This window comes from Borostomias antarcticus (genome assembly GCF_949987555.1).
Source record: "Borostomias antarcticus genome assembly, chromosome: 26".
NCBI classification, from domain to species: domain Eukaryota; kingdom Metazoa; phylum Chordata; class Actinopteri; order Stomiiformes; family Stomiidae; genus Borostomias; species Borostomias antarcticus.
In genome coordinates, this window is record NC_140259.1 from 2,710,654 (window position 1) to 2,729,806 (window position 19,153).

The window sequence follows — 19,153 nt, forward strand, 5'->3', positions numbered from 1 at the left end:
AAACAGTTGTGGGGTTGGTGTCGATAAAACTTGAGTGATCATTTGACAGAAATTATTTGCCTTTTCCAGAAATGGACAGAGACGTGATATTTAGTAAATAACTGGAATTAACTTTATTCACATACATGGAAATGAGTTGATGTTGCGTAGGCATAAAGATGAAATGATAAACTGTCATTCAGCAATTCCACTATAATTAGCCTACTGGTAATACATCTCCGCACTGGCCTGTGAGCCCCCCGAGCTCGGCGGGTTAGCCGCGAACTTCATGCCGCAACGAGCGATCTCGTCTCTGGGTGGACAGCTGTTCAACTCGCCTGGGACCAGGTCCCCTGAAGCTATTTCGCCTGGCTGCCCATCGCGCTGTTGTGAACAGAATGAACACCACCTACTAGCAAACAAAACATGTTCAATCACAATTATACTGTTAAAACTAAGATGGGGAGAGCCATGAACGCGCGTTCACATTTCACATCTGTGCATGGACTACAAGAACGCGTCATTGATACCTTTGACTGCGCATGTCAAAGGTACCAATGACGCGTTTTTCTCAAAGATGGCGCGGTCCTATAGGGCTTCACGTTAGATTTTGAATCCTGGGGGCCTGTTCATAGCTCTCAGGGGCTGTGACAGGAAGTGATCTCTCTCAGACTGTGACAGGAAGTTATCTCTCTCAGAGACTGACAGGAAGGCCCAATCCAAAACCACCCCCTACCCACTCCCACTCCACCACCGAGTGTCCCTCCAAATGAAGTGTCACTCTCAGCATGTGCTTGTTGGTGAGGTCCACGCGAGGAAAACAATCATCTTCGGAAGGTATTTGTACTAGCCTACCTTTGTCTGATTGCTCCTACAGTTTAGGGTGCCATACCATTGTTCCGACATCCTATTAGTCCGACGTCTCACTAGTCCGAAACATCCCATTGTCGGTCGGACTCTTGAGCCGTCGGAACAATGGGATGTCTGACGATCGGTGAACAAGTTTCGGATAAGTGAGACGTCGGAACAATGGTATGTCGGAACAGTGGGCAGTCCCCCAGTTTAGGTAGCCTACTGTAGGCCTACGTTTCCTGCATCCTGTATTTGGCGTAGGCTAAACGGACATTCTGTATTATGTGGCTGTGAGGAAAGCAAACATTCCACACATTCTGTGGTAGGCTATGATTGATTTAGGACCAAAAACAGGGAACGATAACGCAGATGATCACTTCATAATGTTGGACCACATTAATCATTTTCCCCTCTGGGAAATTAAGACTCTCATCTAAATCACCCAGTTAATCACACTTAAGCATTTATTTGGCTGCCAACAGAAACACATATCAAATGAATATGGCTACACAATAAAATGTTTAATGGAAAATAAAGTTTACAGACAAACTCAAAGAAAATGACTGAAATTGTTTCCCCAGACTCTGACGTGGGGTGGGACTCAGAGGAGGGGGAGTCTGCAGTGATCCTTGACCTGACGGTCAAGCCCGCGCCGGTTGTAGCCTCCACCTCTAGCGCCACGACCTCCAGTGCCTCCACCTCCAGCGCCATCTCCAGCGCCATCTCCAGCGCCTCTGTCTCTCTCTCTCTCTCTGGCTCTTCCTCCTCCTCCTATAAAAGAGAGAGATAGAGAGGATCCTCCTATAAAAGAGAGAGATAGAGAGAGAGAAAGAGAGGAAAAGAAAGAGATAGAGAGGATCCTCCTATAAAAGAGAGAGAGAGAGGAGGAGGAGCCAGAGAGAAAGATAGAGAGCGCTAGAGAGAGAGAGAGAGAGAGAGAGAGAGCGCGCTCTCTATCCCTCTCTCTGCCTCCTCCTCCTCCACTCTCCCTCTCTCCGGGGCTCTCTGGCTTTTATACACCCCCTGGCTGACGTCACAAGGGCGCTCTGTGACGTCACGATTTACAAGGCTCTTTTGACAAAACTACCAACTTTGTGAGTCACAGTTGAGTTCTAAAATCACTTGATTGGCACTTTTGGTTACATTTCTGACAGTGTACTAGACGTAGTGAGCCGTAAGCGGTCATCCGTCTTATTTCTAGCCACTAGGAAAGACGTTGCCATAAAGCACGGCTGCCAAGTTTGACCAAAAACTTGGAGTGAGATTTATCCCCTTCCCCGTTAATTTGATTGTCGAGCGAGTTGTTGACAGCGGGGGGGGATTGATCATTTTTATTGTGATTGTCGCGCGAGTTGTTGACGGGGGAAGGACTTTTGCCCTGAATTCTGCATCTTTGGTCGTGAGGCGGGGTTCGTTCGAGGTCGTGAGGCGGGGTTCGTTCGATCCACCCGATCCCCCCCTGGCTACGGGCCTGTAGTATGTAAGGGTTGGTCATTTCTCCGCGTGAGAATTGTTATGTGTGGCGTGTGAGCGTGAGAAGAGCCTGAAATGCGTGTGTCTCACGCTCAATGCGTGAGACTTGGCAGCCCTGATACCATATGGGACTGTGGTGCCGGTGCGTGCTATATAGGCTACAGTAGCCTACAATCAGCAGTCTTGTGCAAGTATAGCGGTGACGGAGTTAGGGGTGGGGAGTCAGGGAGAGTCAGAGGGGGGACACGAGCCTTGCTGATGAGGATGCTGATGGACTCGATAATGGGGGTGTATAAGAGTAGCCTACCATCATCGTCTTTGGCAGGTTGTATTTCATCAGCTGTCTCAGGAAATACATTCTGCTGTGCCTTGGAGCTGATGTTTCGCTCCCACTGGATTCCGCAGAGATGACCAGGGAGTCGTTCAGGATGATGGGGGGGGGGGGGGGTTCTTCCTGAAGTATAGAACCATCTCCACTGTCTTAAGAGCATTGAGCTGGTTGTTTTGGAAGCAGAGAGAACAGCCCGTTGCCCTTCAGGATCCTGTTGGCCTTGGTCTTGCATCTTCTGGTGTAGATGTCCTCGAGGTGGGGGAGTGGTGCCCCTGGTTGGCTCTGTGGGCTGCAGGGGGTCTGTGATGGATTTGAGGTGCAGCAGAACAAGGCGAACATCGGACTAAACCAATGAGTGTGCCTGTCACTTACATCACATATTAGCCAACAGGTGGCAGTACAGGGCTGAGACACGTATCCTCCTCCCACCGGTCCTCACCCAAACAGACGGCCCTGGTGCATGGTCGGTCTAGTGCCCATGGTCTAGTGCCCTAGCCACCAAAGGTCTGTTCTTGTCTGTGGTCAAGGACCCATGGCCTAGATCAAATAGCCTAGACACTGCAGATCAACCTAAGAACACCACCCCTACCGTGAAGCATGGAGGCGGCAGCATCATGTTAGGGATGCTTCTCTGCGGCAGGGATTGGAAACTCACAAAGACAGAGGCCACATTGCTGACAAATGTGCTAGTGGCAAGTATTTTGTTTGTAATTAATTTAGGAAAATATGTCAATATGTTTTCTTTTTTGTGACATTGTAGAGTATTTTGTGTTAATCAGTGACACAAAAAGGACATTAAATCAATTTTGATTCCACGTTGTAACACAAAAGTCAAAAAGTTCAAGGGGGTGAATACTTTTTATACTGTTTATATCAGCCTATAGTTTAACACTGAACTATTTTCTTTCTCTTTTTTTTACAATTAGGCTAATAGACTCTGGAGACTAAAAGTTACTCGTAGCACATTTGAAAGGACCCCAAGACGAGGCGCCAGGACAGCCTTGAAACCGACCGTTGTCGTTGTGAACACTAAAAATAACTGCATATTGAAAAAGCGGAGGATATCAACAAAGATATTACGACAAAACAATTCATAACAAGCCGATTTTCAATGACAAGCAAACAATCGTTCTGCATCTCTCTCTCTCTCTCTCTCTCTGCTGTCTCTCTCTGCTCTCAATTCAATTCAAATGACTTTATTGGCATGGGAAACGTCCGTTTATTGCCAAAGCAAACATCACAAAAATCTTCAAATATACATGTAAATACGAACTTGGTGAAATGAATGAATAAGTGTAGGAATATTTACAAATGTATTTAAACTGGTACTTTTAAGTACAGTGCGCGATGTGCAGGGATACTTATTGATAGTCTTTAAGGTGGTTGTCTTCCACGGATGTCCTTTTCCTGTCACAACTCTGTCTCTCTCTCTCTGCTCTCTTCATCTGTCTCTTTCTCTCTCTCCGTACTTAAAAGTGACGTCTGATTCGTCTGACTATACAAGGACACAGAAAGCATTTCATATGGGACAGCGACCATAGGGGACACATTCCATTCCTAAAATATACCCCTTCGCCTACTTGCTTGTCGATTCCTTGTTGATTATGGACTCAGTGAAGCAGTTTGGCTCTGTGGCCTAATGGTAGAGTGTCCGCCAAGAGACTGGGAGGTTGTGGGTTCAATCCCCGGCCGAGTCATACCAAAGACTATAAAAATGGGACCTCCCTGCTTGGCACTCAGCATCAAGGGTAGGAATTGGGGGCTAGATCACAAATGCGGAGATAAAAATTCATACACTCAGGTGTGTAACAATCAGTGGAACTTTAACTGAGATATGTCCGGGGCGGGGTCTTCCAGACTGTTATGCCCCCTGGTGGCTCGAGGCAGAAGAGCGCAAAATAGGGCGACACAATGGGTCAGTGAGGGTGCAAGTACACAAAACCAAGAGACGAATATGCTATAAAGAATTTATTACCAAACAAAGGCAACACAGGGAAGTCAGTGAGAAACTAAATGTGGCACCAAAATAAAGAACCAAACATAAATCCCGCCCCTCCCTTAACAGGTGCAAAGCACCCAACAAAATACAAGGAATGGTGACCACAACTAAAACTGGGGTTCTAACAGAAAATAACTACATGTGGTGAAAGAAATGGAAACCCCGGGGTGTCTAAGGCCTGCTCACTGTGTGCAAACAGACAAAAAGGGTTAAAACAAATACAACTAAAGTGGGCTGGTAAGCAAAACAAGGATCAGGTTAACAACTAATAATACTACATTGAAGCTCCAACAAAAGGTTAACAAATAACGCAAACAAGAAAGCTAAACAAAACCAAACCGCTCTACATACCCAAAGCTCTGCCACCGCTCAGGTAGCAGAGACAGAACTGAACACAAAAGGACATATATATAGGGGAGGGACACCAGGCGATTGGATGATTGGGGAGGTGGGCTGGAGAACCGGAACAGGTGTGAATGATGAATGATGATTGGAACCAGGCCCCCGCATCTGCTAGAAGCTTGACAATGAAGAAACAGAAGGGGGAGACAAAAACAACACCAAGACAACACCAAACACATACTGGGCCCAAAAGAAAACAACACAGCCAACACAAACAATACGTAACACTTCCCCCCACAAAGAGTCAGCCTACAGCTGACGACACTCCAAACCTCCCCATCACATCAATCCCCCCCCATCAGAACAAACCTTCTGGGCGCACAAATTTACGCACGAGACAGGGCATCAGCAAAGATATTCTCGCTGCACTTCTTGTGCCGAATAACCAAATTATAATTCTGAAAAATCAAAGACCACCTCATTAGTCGTCGGTTGTGGTTGTACATACGCTGTAAAAACACTAGTGGGTTGTGATCAGTAAACACGACCACAGGCTCAGCACTAGACCCAACATAGACCTCGAAGAACTGAATTGCAAGCAACAAAGCCAAGGTCTCCTGCTCGATGGTAGAATAATGGCTCTGGCAGGAACTGAATTTCTTTGAGTAATACCCAACTGGATGGACCAACCCAGTAGAATCCATCTGGGACAGCACCGCACCAGCATCAGTAGAACTAGCATCCACCTCAATAGAGAAAGGCTTGCTTAAGTCAGGAGCCATAAGAACCGGAGCGCTGCACAAGAGCGCTTTGCAGCTGCCAAAGGCCACCTGACACTTATCTGTCCATACGAATGGAACTAAAGGACTAATAAGATCAGTTAGTGGAGCTGCAACGGATGAGAAATTTCTACAAAAGCCTCTGTAGTAACCTGTCATGCCGAGAAATCGGCGCAACTCTCGGCGCGTAGCTGGCACAGGAAAAGACACAATAGCAGCAACCTTTTCCTTTAGGGGGCGCACTTCACCGCCACCCACCTGTTTCCCTAAATAAGTGACAGTCGCTTTACCGAATTCGCATTTGGCCAAATTCAAGGTGATCGACGCATCGGATAAACGCTGGAACACTGTCGTCAGCGAGGACACATGAGATGACCAGTCAGACGAGTGAATAACTACGTCATCCAAATATGCAGTACAGTTGGACACCCCAGAAAACACAATATTGACAAGTCTTTGGAATGTAGCAGGAGCGTTTGTCATGCCAAAGGCCATCACAGTATATTGTAGGAATGAATCCGGAGTTACAAATGCACTAATATCGGAGGCACGAGGTGACAGCGGAACTTGCCAATAGCCTTTGAGCAAATCTAGCTTAGTGACAAACTGGGCTGAACCGATGGTGTCAATACAGTCATCTACTCTCGGCATAGGAAATGAATCTGGGATGGTTACCTGGTTAACTTTACGATAATCAGTGCAAAATCTGACAGTGGAATCTGGCTTAGGCACCAGTAGGCAAGGAGAGCTCCAGGGATTAGAACTAGGGCGCGCTAAATCATGTTGCACAAGATATGCAACCTCTTGTTCCATCTGAGCTCTTTTGGAGGCATTGACTCTATAAGGGTGTTGCTTAATAGGTCTTGCCTCGCCAACGTCAACATCATGCACAAGTACCCTAGTGCGCGTGGGAACATCCCCAAACAGACACGGATTCTGAAATGAGCTGGAGTAGGTCAGCCTCCTGCTCTCGGCTAAGATGAGGCATGAGAGAATGAAGGTTCTTTAACATGTCTGAGTTACATAACCGAGGAGTCTGCTGCTGAACGGTTCGCAGACTCAGACCATCCTCATCACTCACTGCACCCACTGAGACACTAGAGGGGGCAACTGACGCCAAAGCAGCAGGCGTGACCACAACAGGCGCACGCTGCACAGTAGGCTGAGCTTCCTCTCTGGAATAAAAGCGCTTCAACATATTGATATGGCATACCCGGGTGTTCCTCCTCCTATCAGGGTTTTTTACCACATAGTCTGTTTCACTTAGCTGGCGCTCGATTGTATATGGTCCAGAGAACCGAGCACACATTGAGGAACCAACAACCGGCAGCAAGACTAACACTGAATCACCAGGTTCAAAGGAAAGCGACTGAGCGCGCTTGTCAAAGTGACGCTTCATGTCATTCTGAGCAGACGAAAGGCTATCCCTAGCCATGCTACAAGCCTCATGTAACCTTTCCCTAAAACGACTGACATATGAAAGCACAGGTTTCTGGTCCGATGAACTGCTCGTGCCCATGAGCTGGTCCTTTAACACCCATAGAGGACCCCTCACAGTGTGACCAAATACCAGCTCAGCAGGACTAAAACCCAACGACTCCTGCACAATTTCTCTCCAGGCAAAGAGAGCCAGGGGAACACCCTCGTCCCAGTCTTTACCACTCTCTGTACAGTACTTTCGCAACACCGACTTCAAAGACTGATGCCACCGCTCCAGCGCCCCCTGGGACTCGGGATGGTACGCGCTGGAGATTCTGAGAGAGATAGAAAGAGATTTTAAGACCTGCTAAAATACCCCTGACAGGAAATTAGTTCCCTGATCAGTTTGCACAATCTTAGGAAGTCCAAATGTCGAAAAAAACTTGATCAGGGCTTTTATGACAGATTGGGATGTAATCTTCCTAAGAGGTATTGCCTCAGGGTATCTGGTGGCTATACACATGATGGTCAATAAAAATTGGTTGCCGGATTTTGTTTTAGGCAATGGACCAACACAATCAACCAGTACATGCTCAAACGGTTCCCCAATAGCTGGAACCGGGTGCAGAGGGGCAGGCTTAATCGCCTGATTAGGCTTTCCCGCTACCTGGCAAACATGACACGCACGGCAGAAACAAACCACATCTTTTTTTAGACCTGGCCAAAAGAAATGGCGCAATATGCGGTCATAGGTCTTGGTGACGCCCAAATGACCCGCCCAGGGGCAATCATGGGCCAGTCAAAACCGACTGACGATATGGTGTGGGCACAACAATCTGAACCACTGTGTTCCATTCACTGTCAGACTCACGGTGGGATTTCCATCTCCGCATTAGGAGATCATTCTCTACAAAATAGCTGACATCCTTATTTGTAGCCACACCCATGTCTAACTCCCGAGCAGCCTCCCAACACTTGGTCAACCCAACATCTGTCTTCTGAAAGGACATCAGATGACTACGTGTCATAGGTAGCTGGGTATGCTCGGACACAAGGGTTCGTCTTTGGAGAATGCTCTGAGTACAAGCACTGGTCTCAGCAGTAGGCGAAGTGGCTGTAGATGGAACTGGGGTAGCTGACGCGCCAGATACCATGTTCGCGACTGAGTTATCAGCCAAGTCAACTACCTCACTCTGTCTTCGTGCCTGCGCACGGGTGACTGCGCACACAGGGAACACTGCAGGAAACCTCTGGGCCAACACATCAGGCTGTAGAACAATGGGATGTTCCAGAACCTCCAACATGGGCATAACCTTGCCACCAGCAATATCATTACCAAGCAAAAACGTTACACCTCTGATTGGCAAAGACTGCCGCACGGCAACCTTAAACACTCCACTGGCTAGCTCACAACTAAGGTGCACCAGATGGAGAGGCACCGACACATAATTCATTTCAATGCCCTGCACCAAAACACTAGACCCAGTGGATGACTTTTCAGAAAAAGGCAGAATGTCGGAGAGTATGAAAGACTGGGCTGCTCCCGTGTCTCTCAAGATACACACTGAACACTGGTCCGCCGCCGTACCACTGAGAGACACCCACCCCTCTTACAAGAACGGTGCGTAACCAGGGTCCAATGAACCGTACACTCCACCCAACTGTGGTGGCAGAGGCGCTATTGCTTGTACCAACCCAACCTCCTTGGGGTTTTTGCTGGGCTGCGACATTTTACGTTTTAACATGAAACAGTCGGCCCTGACGTGGCCAGGTTGGTTACAATGCCAACACACTCGTTCCTCATCAGCGCGTGGTGTGACAGACCGGGGAGTGAACCGTGGAGTAGACCGGGGAGATGACGGGCGGTGCACACCAGCCTGCTCTCTCGCTGGAGAGGCAAAGGGAGCTGAACTCCTCTCGCTACGGGAAAATGTCTGCTTGTGGGTTATCACAAATTCATCGGCAAGCACTGCAGCTTGTGCTATAGTCTTAACCTTCTGCTCATTAAGATAGGTCACCAGACAGTCGGATAAGCAGTTCTTGAATTCCTCAATCAAAATCAACTCCGACAATGACTTAAAGTCAGTAACATTGCTGGCTTTGCACCACCTATTGAATTGGGTCTCCTTGTCACGGGCAAACTCAACAAAGGTTTTGCCAGGCGACTTTCGATAGGACCTAAATTTCTGCCTATACGCCTCTGGGACTAACTCATAGGCACGTTGAACCGCTGCCTTGATCGTCTCGTAAGACAGGCTATCCTCCAAGGATGGTGAGGCTAATATCTCCTGGGCTTTACCTGTCAGCTTACATTGTAATAGTAGAGGCCAGACTGCCTTTGGCCACTGCAAGGAGGTAGCGACACGCTCAAAAGCGTTGAAATAGGAATCAACCTCTGCTTCACGGAACGGGGGGACTAAGGCTATATGTCTACTGACATTGAAACCACCCGCAACTGCGGATGAATCGTTTGTCTTAACAAGACTAGAGGACGGCGGAGTGTAAGACTGACGGAATGGAACCAGAGGATTGGATGGAACGAGCAGTGACAGCATCTAATTCCATTTGCTTCAGTTTTACTTCTGTCTCTAACTCCAGCTTCCGAATAGCCAACTGATGGTTGAATTGAGCCTCCCTCTCCCTCTCCTTCGCCTCTAACTGCAAACGAACGAACCTCAAGCTAGGCTGGGCATCACCTCCTCCAGGAGGGGAGGGGGGAGGAGAGAACCGGGGAAGAGAAAACCGTCTAAACGTACGAGGAGGGTTAGCCTCTTTCATAGGAGTACTGTCCATCAGAGCGGGCTCCTCCTTCACCTCCTCCTCAGACGCCGTCCCAGTCTCGGACCCAGACAACTCAGACTCTTTCATCTCCCATACCTCCTCATCCATAGGAGGCTGCTGAGAACTGAGCGGGTCAGAGATAGGAGTAGGCCCATCACCATCTGGGACTGGAGTAGCACCTTCACCTGTACCCAACACATGATGTTCAACCAACAAATGTACTACAGCCTCTCTCAGCTGAGCTTTTATCAGACTACTTGAAAAAGTAACATCAAAGTGGACCGCAATAGCCCTCAAATCCTCTTTCCTACAGCGATCTATGCGCTCCAAAGAAGGATCACCAAGAAACTCCTCCAAATGAAAGGCGCTCATGACTACAGGACAAATGTCACAACCAGTAACCAAAACCAACAACACAACCAGACTAACCCAACCAACAGCCCACTAACGTGCACCCAGCACACCAACACTGCCCCATTGGCCGCCCGAAGGGATCACAGATCCCGGACGAGCCCCCATTTATGTTACGCCCCCTGGTGGTTCGAGGCAGAAGAGCGCAAAATAGGGCGACACAATGGGTCAGTGAGGGTGCAAGTACACAAAACCAAGAGACGAATATGCTATAAAGAATTTATTACCAAACAAAGGCAACACAGGGAAGTCAGTGAGAAACTAAATGTGGCACCAAAATAAAGAACCAAACATAAATCCCGCCCCTCCCTTAACAGGTGCAAAGCACCCAACAAAATACAAGGAATGGTGACCACAACTAAAACTGGGGTTCTAACAGAAAATAACTACATGTGGTGAAAGAAATGGAAACCCCGGGGTGTCTAAGGCCTGCTCCCTGTGTGCAAACAGACAAAAAGGGTTAAAACAAATACAACTAAAGTGGGCTGGTAAGCAAAACAAGGATCAGGTTAACAACTAATAATACTACATTGAAGCTCCAACAAAAGGTTAACCAATAACGCAAACAAGAAAGCTAAACAAAACCAAACCGCTCTACATACCCAAAGCTCTGCCACCGCTCAGGTAGCAGAGACAGAACTGAACACAAAAGGACATATATATAGGGGAGGGACACCAGGCGATTGGATGATTGGGGAGGTGGGCTGGAGAACCGGTACAGGTGTGAATGATGAATGATGATTGGAACCAGGCGGCCGCATCTGCTAGAAGCTTGACAATGAAGAAACAGAAGGGGGAGACAAAAACAACACCAAGACAACACCAAACACATACTGGGCCCAAAAGAAAACAACACAGCCAACACAAACAATACGTAACACTTCCCCCCACAAAGAGTCAGCCTACAGCTGACGACACTCCAAACCTCCCCATCACATCAATCCCCCCCATCAGAACAAACCTTCTGGGCGCACAAATTTACGCACGAGACAGGGCATCAGCAAAGATATTCTCGCTGCCGTTCTTGTGATGAATAACCAAATTATAATTCTGAAAAATCAAAGACCACCTCATTAGACGTCGGTTGTGGTTGTACATACGCTGTAAAAACACTAGTGGGTTGTGATCAGTAAACACGACCACAGGCTCAGCACTAGACCCAACATAGACCTCGAAGAACTGAATTGCAAGCAACAAAGCCAAGGTCTCCTGCTCGATGGTAGAATAATGGCTCTGGCAGGAACTGAATTTCTTTGAGAAATACCCAACTGGATGGACCAACCCAGTAGAATCCATCTGGGACAGCACCGCACCAGCCCCAGTAGAACTAGCATCCACCTCAATAGAGAAAGGCTTGCTTAAGTCAGGAGCCATAAGAACCGGAGCGCTGCACAAGAGCGCTTTGCAGCTGCCAAAGGCCACCTGACACTTATCTGTCCATACGAATGGAACTAAAGGACTAATAAGATCACTTAGTGGAGCTGCAACGGATGAGAAATTTCTACAAAAGCCTCTGTAGTAACCTGTCATGCCGAGAAATCGGCGCAACTCTCGGCGCGTAGCTGGCACAGGAAAAGACACAATAGCAGCAACCTTTTCCTTTAGGGGGCGCACTTCACCGCCACCCACCTGTTTCCCTAAATAAGTGACAGTCGCTTTACCGAATTCGCATTTGGCCAAATTCAAGGTGATCGACGCATCGGATAAACGCTGGAACACGAGTGAATAACTACGTCTAGACGAGTGAATAACTACATCATCCAAATATGCAGTACAGTTGGACACCCCAGAAAACACAATATTGACAAGTCTTTGGAATGTAGCAGGAGCGTTTCTCATGCCAAAGGCCATCACAGTATATTGTAGGAATGAATCCGGAGTTACAAATGCACTAATATCGGAGGCACGAGGTGACAGCGGAACTTGCCAATAGCCTTTGAGCAAATCTAGCTTAGTGACAAACTGGGCTGAACCGATGGTGTCAATACAGTCATCTACTCTTGGCATAGGAAATGAATCTGGGATGGTTACCTGATTAACTTTACGATAATCAGTGCAAAATCTGACAGTGGAATCTGGCTTAGGCACCAGTAGGCAAGGAGAGCTCCAGGGACTAGAACTAGGGCGCGCTAAATCATGTTGCACAAGATATGCAACCTCCTGTTCCATCTGAGCTCTTTTGGAGGCATTGACTCTATAAGGGTGTTGCTTAATAGGTCTTGCCTCGCCAACGTCAACATCATGCACAAGTACCCTAGTGCGCGTGGGAACATCCCCAAACAGACAGGGAAATTCTGAAATGAGCTGGAGTAGGTCAGCCTCCTGATCTCGGCTAAGATGAGGCATGAGAGAATGAAGGTTCTTTAACATGTCTGAGTTACATAACCGAGGAGTCTGCTGCTGAACGGTTCGCAGACTCAGACAATCCTCATCACCCACTGCACCCACTGAGACACTAGAGGGGACAACTGACGCCAAAGCAGCAGGCGTGACCACAACAGGCGCACGCTGCACAGTAGGCTGAGCTTCCTCTCTGGAATAAAAGCGCTTCAACATATTGATATGGCATACCCGGGTGTTCCTCCTCCTATCAGGGGTTTTTACCACATAGTCTGTTTCACTTAGCTGGCGCTCGATTGTATATGGTCCAGAGAACCGAGCACACATTGAGGAACCAACAACCGGCAGCAAGACTAACACTGAATCACTAGGTTCAAAGGAACGCGACTGAGCGCGCTTGTCAAAGTGACGCTTCATGTCATTCTGAGCAGACGAAAGGCTATCCCTAGCCATGCTACAAGCCTCATGTAACCTTTCCCTAAAACGACTGACATATGAAAGCACAGGTTTCTGGTCAGATGAACTGCTCGTGCCCATGAGCTGGTCCTTTAACACCCGTAGAGGACCCCTCACAGTGTGACCAAATACCAGCTCAGCAGGACTAAAACCCAACGACTCCTGCACAATTTCTCTCAAGGCAAAGAGAGCCAGGGGAACACCCTCGTCCCAGTCTTTACCACTCTCTGTACAGTACTTTCGCAACACCGACTTCAAAGACTGATGCCACCGCTCCAGCGCCCCCTGGGACTCGGGATGGTACGCGCTGGAGATTCTGTGAGAGATAGAAAGAGATTTTAAGACCTGCTAAAATACCCCTGACAGGAAATTAGTTCCCTGATCAGTTTGCACAATCTTAGGAAGTCCAAATGTCGAAAGAAAACTTGATCAGGGCTTTTATGACAGATTGGGATGTAATCTTCCTAAGAGGTATTGCCTCAGGGTATCTGGTGGCTATACACATGATGGTCAATAAATATTGGTTGCCGGATTTTGTTTTAGGCAATGGACCAACACAATCGACCAGTACATGCTCAAACGGTTCACCAATAGCTGGAACCGGGTGCAGAGGGGCAGGCTTAATCGCCTGATTAGGCTTTCCCGCTACCTGGCAAACATGACACGCACGGCAGAAACAAACCACATCTTTTTTTAGACCTGGCCAAAAGAAATGGCGCAATATGCGGTCATAGGTCTTGGTGACGCCCAAATGACCCGCCCAGGGGCAATCATGGGCCAGAGTCAAAACCGACTGACGATATGGTGTGGGCACAACAATCTGAACCACTGTGTTCCATTCACTGTCAGACTCACGGTGGGATTTCCATCTCCGCATTAGGAGATCATTCTCTACAAAATAGCTGACATCCTTATTTGTAGCCACACCCATGTCTAACTCCCGAGCAGCCTCCCAACACTTGGTCAACCCAACATCTGTCTTCTGAAAGGACATCAGATGACTACGTGTCATAGGTAGCTGGGTATGCTCGGACACAAGGGTTCGTCTTTGGAGAATGCTCTGAGTACAAGCACTGGTCTCAGCAGTAGGCGAAGTGGCTGTAGATGGAACTGGGGTAGCTGACGCGCCAGATAACTCAGTCGCGAACATGGTATCAGCCAAGTCAACTACCTCACTCTTGTCTTCGTGCCTGCGCACGGGTGACTGCGCACACAGGGAACACTGCAGGAAACCTCTGGGCCAACACATCAGGCTGTAGAACAATGGGATGTTCCAGAACCTCCAACATGGGCATAACCTTGCCACCAGCAATATCATTACAAAGCAAAAACGTTACACCTCTGATTGGCAAAGACTGCCGCACGGCAACCTTAAACACTCCACTGGCTAGCTCACAACTAAGGTGCACCAGATGGAGAGGCACCGACACATAATTCATTTCTATGCCCTGCACCAAAACACTAGACCCAGTGGATGACTTTTCAGAAAAAGGCAGAATGTCGGAGAGTATGAAAGACTGGGCTGCTCCCGTGTCTCTCAAGATACACACTGAACACTGGTCCGCCGCCGAAACCACTGAGAGACACCCACCCCTCTAACAAGAACGGTGCGTAACCAGGGTCCAATGAACCGTACACTCCACCCAACTGTGGTGGCAGAGGCGCTATTGCTTGTACCAACCCAACCTCCTTGGGGTTTTTGCTGGGCTGCGACATTTTACGTTTTAACATGAAACAGTCGGCCCTGACGTGGCCAGGTTGGTTACAATGCCAACACACTCGTTCCTCATCAGCGCGTGGTGTGACAGACCGGGGAGTGAACCGTGGAGTAGACCGGGGAGATGACGGGCGGTGCACACCAGCCTGCTCTCTCGCTGGAGAGGCAAAGGGAGCTGAACTCCTCTCGCTACGGGAAAATGTCTGCTTGTGGGTTATCACAAATTCATCGGCAAGCACTGCAGCTTGTGCTATAGTCTTAACCTTCTGCTCATTAAGATAGGTCACCAGACAGTCGGATAAGCAGTTCTTGAATTCCTCAATCAAAATCAACTCCGACAATGACTTAAAGTCAGTAACATTGCTGGCTTTGCACCACCTATTGAATTGGGTCTCCTTGTCACGGGCAAACTCAACAAAGGTTTTGCCAGGCGACTTTCGATAGGACCTAAATTTCTGCCTATACGCCTCTGGGACTAACTCATAGGCACGTTGAACCGCTGCCTTGATCGTCTCGTAAGACAGGCTATCCTCCAAGGATGGTGAGGCTAATATCTCCTGGGCTTTACCTGTCAGCTTACATTGTAATAGTAGAGGCCAGACTGCCTTTGGCCACTGCAAGGAGGTAGCGACACGCTCAAAAGCGTTGAAATAGGAATCAACCTCTGCTTCACGGAACGGGGGGACTAAGGCTATATGTCTACTGACATTGAAACCACCCGCAACTGCGGATGAATCGTTTGTCTTAACAAGACTAGAGGACGGCGGAGTGTAAGACTGACGGAATGGAACCAGAGGATTGGATGGAACGAGCAGTGACAGCATCTAATTCCATTTGCTTCAGTTTTACTTCTGTCTCTAACTCCAGCTTCCGAATAGCCAACTGATGGTTGAATTGAGCCTCCCTCTCCCTCTCCTTCGCCTCTAACTGCAAACGAACGAACCTCAAGCTAGGCTGGGCATCACCTCCTCCAGGAGGGGAGGGGGGAGGAGAGAACCGGGGAAGAGAAAACCGTCTAAACGTACGAGGAGGGTTAGCCTCTTTCATAGGAGTACTGTCCATCAGAGCGGGCTCCTCCTTCACCTCCTCCTCAGACGCCGTCCCAGTCTCGGACCCAGACAACTCACTCTTTCATCTCCCCTACCTCCTCATCCATAGGAGGCTGCTGAGAACTGAGCGGGTCAGAGATAGGAGTAGGCCCATCACCATCTGGGACAGGAGTAGCACCTTCACCTGTACCCAACACATGACGTTCAACCAACAAATGTACTACAGCCTCTGTCAGCTGAGCTTTTATCAGACTACTTGAAAAAGTAACATCAAAGTGGACCGCAATAGCTCTCAAATCCTCTTTCCTACAGCGATCTATGCGCTCCAAAGAAGGATCACCAAGAAACTCCTCCAAATTAAAGGCGCTCATGACTACAGGGCAAATGTCACAACTAGTAACCAAAACCAACAACACAACCAGACTAACCCAACCAACAGCCCACTAACGTGCACCCAGCACACCAACACTGCCCCATTGGCCGCCCGAAGGGATCACAGATCCCGGACGAGCCCCCATTTATGTTACGCCTCCTGGTGGCTCGAGGCAGAAGAGCGCAACATAGGGCGACACAATGGGTCAGTGAGGGTGCAAGTACACAAAACCAAGAGACGAATATGCTATAAAGAATTTAATTACCAAACAAAGGCAACACAGGGAAGTCAGTGAGAAACTAAATGTGGCACCAAAATAAAGAACCAAACATAAATCCCGCCCCTCCCTTAACAGGTGCAAAGCACCCAACTAAATACAAGGAATGGTGACCACAACTACAACTGGGGTTCTAACAGAAAATAACTACATGTGGTGAAAGAAATGGAAACCCCGGGGTGTCTAAGGCCTGCTCACTGCTCCCTGTGTGCAAACAGACAAAAAGGGTTAACAAACAAATACAACTAAAGTGGGCTGGTAAGCAAAACAAGGATCAGGTTAACAACTAATAATACTACATTGAAGCTCCAACAAAAGGTTAACCAATAACGCAAACAAGAAAGCTAAACAAAACCAAACCGCTCTACATACCCAAAGCTCTGCCACCGCTCAGGTAGCAGAGACAGAACTGAACACAAAAGGACATATATATAGGGGAGGGACACCAGGCGATTGGATGATTGGGGAGGTGGGCTGGAGAACCGGAACAGGTGTGAATGATGAATGATGATTGGAACCAGGCGGCCGCATCTGCTAGAAGCTTGACAATGAAGAAACAGAAGGGGGAGACAAAAACAACACCAAGACAACACCAAACACATACTGGGCCCAAAAGAAAACAACACAGCCAACACAAACATTACGTACACAGACATTCCAGAAGAGGGCCATGCCCGGGCCACCCTTTACTCAGAGAAGGCCTCTTCTTGCTGGGATTGCAGCTGGCCAGGCTCCCCCCGAGGGAGAAAAAGTATTTTCCAAGATTTAAAAAATAAAAAATAAAAAAAGGTAGAAAATGTATTTATTTTGATGACATTCGCAGTAACAGCAAGAAATTGTCAAGGTTACACGTTTTCTGTGTTACCCATGGAGGTGTTACCTAATCCGCAGTGTTCCAACACACCACCACTGCTTCCGTTTCAATTTGTTACATTTTGTCGGGGCTGAATTATACCTCCATGGGGCTGAATCGCTAGGGGAGGGGGGTTAACAAGGCAACACAGTGCAGAAACAGAACCATCCCACTCCGCAACGACGAGCTTGCGTGTTTAATAATGTGTATATGATGTGGATGTTGATTTGGAGCCAGTGCAAAGATGCCAGGATAGGGGTGAAATGGTATTTACACACTCCCATCCGGATCCTGGCAGCACTGTTCTGGATGTACTGGAGCTTTTGTGGGAGGAAGAGGATGAGTACCTTTTCTTTCCTTTTTTTCTTGAGTTACTGAAATTTATTTAGCTTTTTATGTATAAGACTTTAATTTATATGTATATTTCTGTAATTCCACGGTTGCTTTGGCAATATGAACACTTCTTCTTTCATGCCAATAAAGCCCATTGAATTGAATTGAATTGAGAGAGAGGAGGAGGAGAGAGGAGAGAGGAGGATGAGCCAGAGAGATAGAGAGAGAAGGAGGAGGAGCCAGAGAGAGAGGAGGAGGAGGAGGGAGGATGAGCCAGAGAGAGAGAGAGAGAGGAGGAGGAGCCAGAGAGAGAGGAGGAGGAGAGGCCCGCCGGCCCGCCTCCTCCTCCTCTCGCTCTCTGGCTCCTCCTCCCCTCTCTCTCTCTCTCTGGCTCTTCCTCCTCCTCCTATAAAAGAGAGAGATAGAGAGGATCCTCCTATAAAAGAGAGAGATAGAGAGAGAGAAAGAGAGGAAAAGAAAGAGATAGAGAGGATCCTCCTATAAAAGAGAGATAGAGAGGAGGAGGAGCCAGAGAGAAAGATAGAGAGCGCTAGAGAGAGAGAGAGAGAGAGAGAGAGCGCGCTCTCTCTCTCTCTCTCTGCCTCCTCCTCCTCCACTCTCCCTCTCTCCGGGGCTCTCTGGCTTTTATACACCCCCTGGCCGACGTCACAAGGGCGCTCTGTGACGTCCCGATTTACAAGGCTCTTTTGACAAAACTACCAACTTTGTGAGTCACAGTTGAGTTCTAAAATCACTTGATTGGCACTTTTGGTTACATTTCTGACAGTGTACTAGACGTAGTGAGCCGTAAGCGGTCATCCATCTTATTTCTAGCCACTAGGAAAGACGTTGCCATAAAGCAGGGCTGCCAAGTTTGACCAAAAACTTGGAGTGAGATTTATCCCCTTCCCCGTTAATTTGATTGTCGAGCGAGTTGTTGACAGCGGGGGGGGATTGATCATTTTTATTGTGATTGTCGCGCGAGTTGTTGACGGGGGAAGGACTTTTGCCCTGAATTCTGCACCTTTGGTCGTGAGGCGGGGTTCGTTCGATCCACCCGATCCCCCCCTGGCTACGGGCCTGTAGTATGTAAGGGTTGGTCATTTCTCCGCGTGAGAATTGTTATGTGTGGCGTGTGAGCGTGAGAAGAGCCTGAAATGCGTGTGTCTCACGTTCAATGCGTGAGACTTGGCAGCCCTGATACCATATGGGACTGTGGTGCCGGTGCGTGCTATGTAGGCTACAGTAGCCTACAATCAGCAGTCTTGTGCAAGTATAGCGGTGACGGAGTTAGGGGTTGGGAGTCAGGGAGAGTCAGAGGGGGGACACGAGCCTTGCTGATGAGGATGCTGATTGACTCGATAATGGGGGTGTATAAGAGTAGCCTAC